Genomic DNA, 11,422 nt, shown 5'->3' with positions numbered 1-11,422 from the left:
CACATAATACTGTCATAAACAATTAAAACATTTTGACTTTTCAAATATTTTATTTTTCGTTTTTTTCGTTTTTTGTAAACGTTGGGAACTTCAGACTCATGCGGCTTGCTTCGCTCGCAAGTTTGAGTGCGCCTAGGGCGCGCGACGGTTCAATCTCGCACTTCGCGCTCGATAATGGGTTACCTAGCGCTTCGCGCTCGGAGATAATTACACCTCGCGCTCGGATATTTATTCTTTGCATTTGGAATGCTTGAAAAAAACTTTATCAAAAAGATCTCTTTTAGATGGCAGTATTTATATGCGTCGTCATATTCTAAATTGTCTACTTGATTAAGTATAGTCAAAGATTAAGTTTCTCAAAGCTTTTTTATTATTTTTCAACCTTATTTTTCACGAATAAAACAAAAGGTACGCGTCCTATCAAGAAGTCATTCTAAACAAAATTGTCGAACTTTTTTGGGATTACAATTTTTGTTAATTCGTCTTTTTTGTATCCTACATAGTTTGTCTACAAAATGGAATTTTTTTATTTTTCATTATTTTTTTGTGCAATCGAAATTTGAATTTTTGATTTTTGAAGAAAATCCAAAAATTTGTCATGATAATCTTGTAGATCTTTAAAAAAAGAAATGTTTATCTTCTCTTGACTTTTTTTCATATCGTGCGTTTTTTGGCTTAAAATTTTTATTTTCGGTTTATTTAAAAAATTTTGAAAACGCTATATCTCTGAGAATTTTATTTTTATTGAAAAAAGTCATAAGGATAAATTGTTTTTTCTTTTTAATACTATAAATATCCATACACAGAATTTTTTAATTCAGAAAAAAGTGGTCTAAAAAAGTTTCAAAATGCGCTCACTTTTTTAAATTTTATCAAAAATTGCTGTTTAACGAACTCGTCCTTTCTTTTAGGACCTAAAAAAAGTGTGCCAAAGATGGATTTGATTCGTTCATTTTTTCGAGAGTTATCGTGTTTACGGACGGACGTCCGGACGGATAGACATACGCCATCGTGAAAACCTGATTTTCGGATTCAGGGGGTCTCGAAACGTGGAGATGCGTTGAAAAACTGTGATGTCAAATTTCCGACAATTCTAATATTTTCTCAATCATAAATGATGAGAATGTAAAAAGGGTAAAGGAAAAATCGCAAGATTTTCGGTCGACTACTATCAAACTTCGCTTTTGGCATGTGCCAGTTTTTGCGTTAACGCCGAAGTGAATAGACGCATTATTGTATCAGCTGCAAGCATCGTATGTGTTTGAATTTAAGTTTGAGACATGTATTGAGATTGGGTTTTCATTTAGGGTGAAAACACGGATGAAGAAAGGTTGAAGATGATTAAAAAATTGCTTCCGATTGTTTCGAATTGATTGGAACTGCAAAAATAATTACAAAATATTTCAAATTGAGAAAACACGGGCGTTCAAGCGTGCGATGGGTCTCGAGTAGAAATAAATACCCATATAGGGTAAAAGCACCTGTCTCCGGACACGCACTAATGGTCGGCCAATCCCGTTTATTTCATAGCAGGAATAGTGCAATAAAACATAATTATTTAAAGCAAAAATGTGTTGCATTTTGCATATTTTCTTGTATCAAAAAGGCAAAGAAAACATGTAAACGATTTTTACTTTCACTGTATCAAAAATATTTTAAAAGCTGATTATCGTGTATCCCTATTTTGGAGTTGTGCGCTGTGCTTTGTGTCCGAAGACAGTGTTTTATTGAAGTAATGACATATTTAGATTGTGACTTAACGTTTTATGTTATCAAATGCGATACTTAATATTTTTTTAATTATTTGCAATTTTAATTCGTATACCGCATATGCGAAGATTTTTAATATATCCGACCTTAGGTGCTGAATTTTTGAAACTCCCTAGAAGCCGGACACCCTGTCCGACCTCTGGTACAAACGACATTCTACGAGTGTTTCTTAAGCCAGACAACTGATGTGAATATGTCGAGAGCAAACTCGTGTCACCGAGAGTTGAAACTGGCCCATGTGTTGAAAACGGCCATGCGGCGGCGCTAGTAATACCTTTATTCTAGTTGTTTTGGCGGTAATATGACTTTTGTCATGTAGATCCCTTACAAACTATTAAACATTTATGATGAAAACGGTTTATTTATGTAATTATTGTAAAAATGACACAGTGGATTTTCCTAATCGAGTTTTTTTTATCGATTTAATTCCATTAATAATGCCGATGTGTATCGCTCCGGGGTGCAAATCAGGTTATAAAAGTAAACCCAGAAACCCAAAAATCCCGAATAAAAAAGTTAGAAGCTTTTATTTTTAAAGGATATTTTTAAGTTTTGAAGATTTCATAATGTTCTATAAAAGAATATGGAAGACTTTGAGATAATATTTTTAATTTTTCAGGATTTACAAATTTCTTCAGGTAAACTGAATTTTGTCAGGGTGTCAAGAAACTGAAAAGAAGTTTTTAAGATTCAAAAAATAATAATAATAATAAAAACTTGTAAAGATTTTTGTAAAGTTTTACGAAAATGAAACACATTTTCTTAGATTCCTAGGAAAAATAAAAATAATATATTATTTTGAAAAATCAATTTTAAGAGATTATTTAAAAAGATTTTTAAGGATTTAAAAAAATTTTCAAAGAAGAATCTGAAAGATGTTAGGGCAATTTTTTTAATTTTACAGAAAAGATTAAAATAATTTTAAGAGATTAGCAAGTTTAGAAGGGCTGACAAGATTTGAACAAAATTGCCCTTTTATTCGTGTGAAAATTTTTAATAGTTTTATTTTCGAAAATGAAACAAGGTTTTTAAACATATCAAAAGAGTGCCTAAAATTTCTAAAAAGAGATAAGAAGATTTTGAAGAAAATTATTTCAAATTGGTAAGTTCACAAAATAAAAACAAGTAAAAAATTGAGTAAATCCAAGAAATATTTAGCAGAATTAAAGAGATTCAAAATTAATTTAAAATTGTAAAAGATTTCGAAAGTTTTCAAGAAAATAAAAAAATTGTCCTAAAATTGCTGGTAAAATTTAGAAGATTATAAGTTAATTAAAAAATATTTTCAGGAATATAAGACGTTTTACATATCTTATAAATATTCGAAAACTATGAAACATTTTCAAAAATTTAACAAATACTTCTTGATTCCTTCCCAACTTCTAAACGCCCTAAGCATCTTTTAAAAAACTTAAATTTTCATATTTGGTGAAATTTTATATAGTAAAAAAAATTCTTTAAAATCTTCTAGACTTTTTTCTGACACGTCGGAAACATTCAAAAATCTTTTTTTTAAGCTTCACAAGAATCTTATCAAAATTATATTTATATAAATTTAAAATCAAACTAATAATACTTATTTTCTTTTCCTCAATTCTCATAATTTAATTTCAACGCGAATTTATTAAAACACTTCGAAAAATAATTCTCAAATAATTTGAGTGTTGGCAAAGATAAAAAATATTCATTAATGGTCTATATTTAAGAATGACTATACAAATGTTAAAATATTTTAGCTTCGTTACAAAGTCTATTTGATTAAAGAAATGTCACATTTAAGAGTTCGTTATTCAATAAAATTGTAATAGAAAACAATATTTATTATTATAATATTTATAACTATATTTATTATATAATAGCATTATATTGTAAGACGGCAATATAAAAAAATTAGTTCTTTATCGCTATATTTAATAGTGTTGAATATCTGGAACTAATACAAAATGAATAGTAAAACCACAAATTAGCGAAAAAAATTGCCAAAAATATAAATTAACCAATTATAAATTGACCGAATTGTAAAATAAATAAATTGTTAAATTCCTATAAATATTTCCATTCCTGAAATTTAAATTTGTCGAAATTTAAGATTACCGAAAGTATTTAATAACTTTTTAATTAATCTATTAATTTATGGTCGGTCTCAAAATCAGCGAATTTTAGTTTGGGATGTTTTTAAATTCGGAATTTTATTTTCTGTCGATTAAAAATCTTGTCGTTATGCGAAATTTCATAATACTATATTATATGTATTCGTTATTTATTTTTGTATTATTTTTATATGTTCTGAATATCCATGTAATTTGTTTGTGTATTTAAATTATTTCAATTATGCGGCTTTTTCTTATAATAAAAAAAGCAGATACGTAAGTCTAATTTAATACCTGACTATGCTATAAAGAAAAAATTATTTTAAAGGGTTTTTCATATTTAATTTGTAATTTTTATGCAATTTTCTTATGGCACTGCATGGTTTTGTAGAACAAAGTTACTGCCAACGCCGCCGCACGGCCGTTTTCAACTCTCGTGACACATTTTTTACATTGGGCAGTACAGTGGAAGCACTCCCCTGGTCGAAAGAAGATGTTCTTTTTAGAAATAAAACATACTAAGTATTACAAAAACATTTAATCATTATTTGGTACTAGTAAAAACTATTGATTGAAATAGTGAAGAAGAATAAAGTTTGTAAGAGCGGTATTATGTATAAAAATGTTCGTGAAATCCGAACCTCTCCATAACCTTGGGTACAAGTTATCTTTCATAAAATATTTTTTCTAGGAAGTGATTTGGAAATCAGAATAACGAGGTTTATGTTAAATCTAATCCAACTTTGTATGGATATCGATTAACTTAAAATTTTTTATAACAAAATAATAAATCGTCCAGGACAGTGAGCTCCACATGGCCGTAAGCCACAAAAGGGCAATAATTTTACTATAGAAACAAAAGTAATACTAAAATTAAGTTTTTACAAGATTATTATTCTGGTTTTACAGCGGAAAAGTTGTCTTGTAATTTAAAACATTCGGATAGAGTAGAACTAACCTAAAAAAGCATGTGAAAATTGAGCAACGATAAATAAAAAACAATTAGTAAAATTAATTCGATTTAGTATCAAAAGCACTTCTGATGAATTTTTTTACTTTAAGTATTTTAATGTAGCATGTTATTAGGTAAATTATTTTTAAATTACAATTTTGAAAAACCAAAAATGCTCTCCGACTATTGGATACATGTCCAAAAAAAACTTTTTTTCTTCCAAAATACACTTTAACTTACAAATAAATGGCAAAAATAATTTCAACAGGACGCACACAGTTAAAAGTTCGAACATTTGTTGCAAAAAATATTAAAATAAACAGGGCCGCGCAAACCATGTATGAAAAGTAGCTGTCGCTACCCCAATTGCGGGGGTAGATACCCAAAAGGTTGGGTGGGTGGGGTGCGGATGTGGGTGAGATGGACTGAAAAATGTAGATTTTAATGAAAATAATACTACACAATTCATGATTTTAAGTAAAAATCAAGAAAAAGGTTTTTTTTTATAACTAATTATATTCAATATTTTAACATATTTGTCAATGTAGGGCTGAACTTTGCAACATTCAAATACTCATCGAGTAAAAAGAATTTGTTCGAAATCACATTTCTAAGTTAGTTTTTTAAATGCATTAAAAATAAAGACTTTTATGATCAAGCAATTTCTTATGACACTTAAAAACATCTCGGGATGTTTCACACTTAAAAAAATTGAACTTATAATTGTGAAGATTTCAAAACGATTTTCAGAAACCATAAAATTTTAAGGGCATGTGATACTTACAGTTTCCCCGGCTTTTTTCCACAAAAATTAAAATTTTTTAAAACTGAATTCGGGGATATTATAAAATATCATAACGGGCGTCCCCAGACTCTTTTTTGAGGGATAATAACAAAAAAAAATTATTGTGCTAAATAAGAATTTTATGCATATGCATTATTTTGAGGTCACGTCGTTTTTCATCTTTGCCTTTCCGATAATCTGGAAATTATTTATGAAATAGAATTTCTTGATTGCCTGCAAACAAGGTTAGTTCCGGGAGATTCGTTCCTATGTTTATTTGTAAGTTCAAAGTTTTCGGCCAAAAATATTGTGTAGTTTGAAAGTAACGCTCGGGTGAATTGTAACACACATAACCTCGAAATATTCCCGCACGTTTTTAGCAATATCAAACATTTTTTGATGGAAAAACACAAAAAAAAGTGTGTGGGGACGTCCGTTAGCATGTTCGCTATCATTTCCCAAATTTCTAAAACAAAATATTTATTATTCTAGAAAAAAAAGCCGGGGGAACCTAAAACTGGTAAAATCGACAATTTTCTAAGTATCACATGCCCTTAACCTCAAAAGTAAAACTGAGTTTCTCCGAAGTTAATATTTTTGTATCACTCTTTGTCCCTTTTGTACAGCAGCTACTCATAAATTCGAAATTTTTAAATCTCCAAGGATCCAATCCTTAGGAAATAACCTAAAGAAGATGTAGAAATACTAAATTCTTCAAGCTCCAAGCTATTGTCATCCGGTTACGGACCTTACTAACTTTTCTGTAAAATTTACGGACCCGCGTAATTCTATTACCGAGTAATATATATCTAAATTTGTATGTACTTTGAACCACTTAAACTTAAACTGCGCGGTCATACATCAAAAAGTTTTGAAAAACGCTTCATAACATTGAATTAATACACACAAGATAAAAAAATCCCCTTTTTCATACATTTCTTTTCAAAACCTTTTTTTTTTGTTGCTCCTCGGGTAGTGCCGGAAAATAGCCCCCGTCGCTTCCCCGGTGGCGGAGGGAGTGTGCGCCCCTGAAAATAAAGTGTCTACAGCAATTTAAATATGCGAATAACGCTGTTTGTCCGACCACTGACACATTATTTACCCTATGTAAGATGTCAGACAACTATAACTGTTTTAAAGAGCTTGGAAGTTGGGACAGGGCAGGAAAAGATGTTTGGATGGAAGAGGAGTGTTAGACATGTTAATGTTTTCGTTTTGTCGGTTATTGGTATTGATTCAAAAATCGATAATCCCATTGCATGAACTCCCCTATAAATTTCAACGGCTGCAAGACGTACTTACAAGCTCAAATCGAATCTTGTTTTCAACGGTTGTCCAAACTTTAATAAGCTACTATCTTTTTGACGTACAATTTTTTTCTATGTTAACAATTATCTATATTTTATAGTTGGTTAAGAAACTTTAGCAACTCAATAATTAATCACTTATTTTGTATTTGCCATTTTTGAAGATTTATAATTAACATTCTTTCTTGAGTATGTATTTAATATAAATTAACTCCATCTTGATAAATGACAGACAAAAAATTTCTGATGCAGAATTAGCACGACATACACATAGGACAATCATCCGTGTTTGTCACAATGAACGCACATCTTGAACATATGACCAAATAATCAAATTGACGAATGTAAAGTGAGAAAAAGTTGTTAAATTTCAAAAGTGTCTGTACGCATTGAAAAATATGGTTATGTTTACAGCAATTACAGTACAGCCTCTTTTCCAGCTAAATTTACACATAAAAAGTCCGGCTATTTAAAATGAAATTTCGGTACTCGTAGACACGGCCTTAACTTTCACGCATCAAAAATTGATCAACACTGATCAGATAAATGAAGGAAATAAACAAACCATTTTCACTGACGTAATACAACACTGTGTGATTAGCATCCGGTAATGTTTATTTGTACGTGTGCAATTGATAAGATTCAGGGTGAGAAACATAACCCCTTGAACAAGTTAGTGAAGAAAAAGTAATCCTCCCCCGGGTGAGTGTACGCAGTCGTTACTAAGAAAGAATTGAATACATTTTTTCTTCGAGTAGGTACGATTACGATCGCTTGAGTTCGCGACATATTTCTGAAAACAAAAAGGGAGCAAATGAAGATGGAGAGTAAGCCACGCAGGATATAGAAACACGAACGGTGCTCTTTCACTTAAACGAACGCACTTTTCAAGGGTTGTGAGCGTCGGAGGGTGGGAAACAGGCAAACAGCAGACAGTTGTAGTTGTTATTGCTGTAGTTGTAGCATTAGATTAGAAGAAACGAGTTAAGATTCCCTAGAATGGGGACGTTGCACTTATTATTGCACTTACTTGGCTCGTATGTGCAGTATTTTGGCCCTCGACTGCTTTGGGTCTTTGGTCGTCACTTGCGTGTCACAGCGGCATTCCGCAATAGCTTTGTAGTTTTCTGGCGGAGTAAGAAAGAGGCGCGTTTCAGGTACACGAAACTCGTTTTTTCTTTGTCTTCTTGTTACTTTTAGTTTATGAAAAACGGTTCCGATTGGAACTCTCGAGGAAGAGGTCGAGAAAACCGCAGGGAGAAAACCAACATGGGCAATTTTAGCCTACTCGTTCTCACTTGCTGGGTCTCCCCTCTCTGTCGTTCGTTCAAACCGTTTTATAGAGACCTACCACCGTGCTGTCCAGTGCAAAGTGGTATCCATTTTCTGTGCCGGGTTAAGAAAAAATAGCTCAAGAGTCTGTATCGCGACACAGATTTTGCACCGTTTGAAGCGGCGCGACTTTTGCTTCACGGGAACGTGTTTTTCGACATAATCGGGTTAGCCTGACGAGGACTAGACTGTCAGTACTGATTTAAAGCGCGAAGCAAGGGCACGAGGCCGAACTGGCGCGCTAGCAACTGAGGCTAAAAGCGAGCAGATGGATATGCTGAGCAGAGTAACAGACCCGTTAAGCAGGGATGGTATGGACTGCCACTTTTCTCACTGCGCATGTACTGAAAAGCGCGGATCTGTTTAAAATGACGAAATAAACACTTGCAATATTACATTAATAATTAATTGTTTTAAGAAATTAGTTATCTTTCACATTAAATTTAATTAATTTTTTCAAAGTAAAAAACTCCATAAAATATACACACCTATATTATTATTAATAATATTGATTGCTTTCAAATATAACCGCGCCTTTCGGTACATGCGCAGTTGAAAAGTGGTGGTCTGCTAGTAGGGATACTCATTTCAATCTCCAGCTAACTTCACTTCGTTGATTGCTGAGAGGAAAACAATGTACCCAAATACATGGAATTCATTCAAATTTTCCCCAATTTTGCTAATAGACCTTTTCATTTCAAATCGGAAATAGATAGTGCACATGCGTGGCCGCCATGACAGTTCCCGCGAATTCAATAGTTTCGGCCCTATTCTGTAAAATGTATGTAAATGCAGAGTTTTTTACTTTTTTAATGTGATAATTTCGTATGTAGTGAAAGTTGAACGAAGAACAGTGTAGAGTATTTCAAAAGTGAATAATACGAAAAAATCTATTTTATGGAAACTGAGTGCAAGCAAAGATATTATACGTTTATGGCAAAATTTCTTGGTTATGATTTCCATAGTGTGAGCCGCTGTAAGTGAGAGTTGTGCGAACACAACAAACATGAGTGCAAAAGAAACAAAGAAATGATTATTACTATAAGATCCAAACGCAAATGATCATAACGGAACGTGCGTGGTATGATTTTATGATTTGGACGACTCTTGATTTTCATGTTCAGAGGATATTGATTATGAATTTGCCAAAAAAGTTACTGATGCTGCTATGCAGTCCCATATAAATAGTTTAGCTCCAGAATATTTGGAAACGCGTGTACCAAAGGAATTAATACCTTTCGATTTTCCGTTTCACAATTAGCACAGGGTAAAGCAAATGAAATCTTGCGATATTAATTTTGAGGTTACATATATTTAAATATTTTTAATCATTGTAGTAATTAAAGAATTATAACAAAAGGGAAATACTTAGGCATAGTAAATTTTAGTGGAGCAGTTTAAGCTCCCCTTATGAGTCTGCAACTTTGGAGCAATGTCCATAGTAAGTTGTGATGTTGCACATGTTTACATTAAAATATAATCAATAAATGATCGGGCCTTACTTCTGCCTTGTTTGCAAAATTAAAAAAGGGAATACATATTACATTTAACAGTTACAACCTATCTCTTTTACTGAAGTACCTTTACGTAAAGAAAAAAGAACAAATATTACGAAAGATTGTTTAATTCTTCCATTCATTTACATCAGAAATAGTACGGGAGACAAAAGTGAGATAAAGAGAGATTCCATGTCCATGCTCTGCATCTCAGAAGAAAAAGTTGGCTCAAGATCACAGAATGTTTCGACTGTCAATATTATTGTTAACAGAATGTTTCGACTTCATTGAATTCGACATCAGTTGAATTTGTTTCTCCGCTCTTCTTTCTCCAGAGAAACAACTGCTTCCTGTACTTGAAGTAAATTCCTCAGACTTCAATGAGAAGTGTTAGTACTTTTGCTCTAAGCTCCTTCTAGCCTTTTTTTACTGTCTGAAAAAAGGAAATATAATAAAAATTGAGCTTCTAATGAAAGCACTGAAAGTGGAACTCTTGAATCTTTAACTTTTAAAAATTATAGAGTTCAAACATTCAGAATCGGTGCCACAAATATAAATTCAAGTCATCATTTTGAACACTCTAAATTCAAGAATTAATCAATGGATTTGAAAATGTTCAAAAATAAATTTCATTTAAAATAGTTTAAAAATGCTACAAATATTTTAAAATTTAATTTCAAAATCCTTGAAAAATTTTTATGTTGTTTGACATCTGTAAAAACTTTCAATTATTAAAATTTTTTTTCAAAAGTTCTAAGCATCTTTCAAAATTATTCGAATTTTTCCTACAACTTTTTTAAAATCCTGCCCAATTGTAAAAAATTTACTTAAAATCTTCCAGATTCATTTTTGACAATTTTATAAATCTTTCTAAACCTTTATTAAATATTCTCTCTAAATTAATTTTTCAAAATCAAAAATCAATTTATTTTTCTACGTAATGTTTTTTTATTTTTCTGAAGCCTTTTAAAATTCTTAAAAAGCTTTTAAATCAATTAAAATTTTGTATTCAATTTGAATTTTTTCAAAAAATATTAATATTTCTTCAAGTTACTCAAATTTTTTTCTAAGAATAATAGGTGTTCAACTGTTATTTAAATATATGAAAATTAAACAATGCGACTCACAAGTTACATTTAAAGAAATAAAAAATGAAAATTTTAACGTTTACACTTGTTTAATTTCTAAAACTCTCTGACAATTCTGAAATTTTGAACAGATTCAAAAACGTCTTGTAAAATCAATTATTATTCACTGTTTCTTTTCTTAAAGTAAAATTCCATTTTTAAATAATTTATTAATTTACATTCGCAGTTGATCAACTACAAATATTTTCTTTAAAAAAATGAAAAAAATATACTGATAAATTATAATAATAATAATTCCAACACACAATAATTACAAAACAATAACAAACATTGTAATTACAAATAAAAAATCAAAACCCAATATTTACAATAATTATTAATATTATTGATTAAGTTTTAACTTAATTCGTAATAACGATGTGCTACTCTGGACGTACTGATGTTTTATAACCACGAAGTATTTTTAGGTTAAAACGGTCACAACACAATTTATTATTTTCTAATAAATTGTTATATTATTCTTACCATTTTATAGTTTTCGACTGACATTCCAACGGGCCTGGATGCTCTTCTGTAGGTCCAGATTCTCCAAAGAAGTGTAAA

At 30.9% G+C, this 11,422-nt stretch overlaps 1 protein-coding gene across 1 annotated transcript in view; it reads right to left on the bottom strand.

Moving 5' to 3' along the window:
* LOC117176120 (transcription factor E2F2-like) overlaps nt 1-8,477 on the bottom strand; it is a 124,202-nt gene extending 115,725 nt beyond the window's left edge. Inside the window, exon 1 of the mRNA XM_033366184.1 lies at nt 7,934-8,477. The gene's annotated coding sequence lies outside the window, so the exon portion shown is untranslated. The remainder of the gene's footprint in view (nt 1-7,933) is intronic.
* Nucleotides 8,478-11,422: the final 2,945 nt, after the last annotated feature.

This window comes from Belonocnema kinseyi, chromosome 1 (genome assembly GCF_010883055.1).
Source record: "Belonocnema kinseyi isolate 2016_QV_RU_SX_M_011 chromosome 1, B_treatae_v1, whole genome shotgun sequence".
In the NCBI taxonomy this organism is placed as follows: domain Eukaryota; kingdom Metazoa; phylum Arthropoda; class Insecta; order Hymenoptera; family Cynipidae; genus Belonocnema; species Belonocnema kinseyi.
This window is presented reverse-complemented; position numbering and strand designations above follow the sequence as displayed.